The sequence below is a fragment of the Nicotiana attenuata genome, chromosome 6 (assembly GCF_001879085.1).
Source record: "Nicotiana attenuata strain UT chromosome 6, NIATTr2, whole genome shotgun sequence".
Lineage (NCBI taxonomy): Eukaryota > Viridiplantae > Streptophyta > Magnoliopsida > Solanales > Solanaceae > Nicotiana > Nicotiana attenuata.
The window spans coordinates 83244083-83245138 of record NC_031994.1 but is presented as its reverse complement, the minus strand read 5'-3'; the positions used below and the strand labels follow the sequence as shown (position 1 = coordinate 83245138).

Sequence of the window (1056 nt, the reverse complement as noted above, 5' to 3'; positions counted from 1 at the left end):
TAAAAATCAGTAGCAGCACCCTATAGGGAAGAAGAGGAAAGCGAGAGGAGCAGTGTGTAGCGTAAGGCAACGAGAGAGACAGCCTTGTCTTCTTTCTCTGATTTTCTCTTATAGTTTCTGTGAATATGTAGATAATATTTTGAAGATCTTTGGCTAAAAATTTAAAACTCCGGCGATCTTGTTACCATTTTCGGCGACTGTGAGGCCATGGACACCGGTGGTTGGTTTCTCAATGAGAGGAAGAACAGAGGAGATGATTATGCAAAAAGTTGAAATATCTACAAAATAGACTGTCATTATACAAAAATTATACAAAATAGACTGTCACTATACAATTTATATACAAATAGACTGTCACCATACAATTTATATACAAATAGAGTGTCACTATACAAAATATATACAAAAAAGAATGTCATTATAGAAAAAATATACTAAATAGACTGTCATTATACAAAATATGTACAAAATAGACTATCATTATATAAAAATATACTAAATAGACTGCCACTATACAATTTATATACAATTAACTGTCACNCAAAATAGACTGTCACTATGCAAAAAATATACAAAAATAGACTGTTATTATACAAAAAATATACAAAATAGACATTTCGTATATGACCTGCATTACATATTTCATTCAATTCTTAGCTAATACTTATCAGATCCAGAAGTACAAAATACAATTTAAAAAGGCAAAAAAGGGTTGCTCTATCGCGCCAGGTAGGGGTTAAACCTACGACCTTCTGCTTAGGAAATAAACGCTCTATCCACTGAGCTACAGGCGCTTGTGTTGTCATGCTCATTCCTTTCGGCTACTAGGTGCAATATGTTTGGGCCGAAGGGCCATTTTCTGTAAGTGGGACAAAACATGGGCTATTAAAATTTTGAGGGGCTATAGAGGGTAGTTATCTCTTAAGACAATACTTGCCAATTTCTCTAAATTGCAAGCCCTTCTTAAGTCCACCTTAATTAATAATCCATCTGTCTCAATTTATGTGATGCATTTTCCTTTTTAATTTGATCCAAAAAGAATAACACATTTGTCCT

At 33.5% G+C, this 1056-nt stretch overlaps 1 non-coding gene across 1 annotated transcript; it reads right to left on the bottom strand.

Moving 5' to 3' along the window:
- Positions 722–794, bottom strand: TRNAR-CCU. The gene has a single exon. It is a non-coding gene; the product is annotated as a tRNA-Arg (tRNA).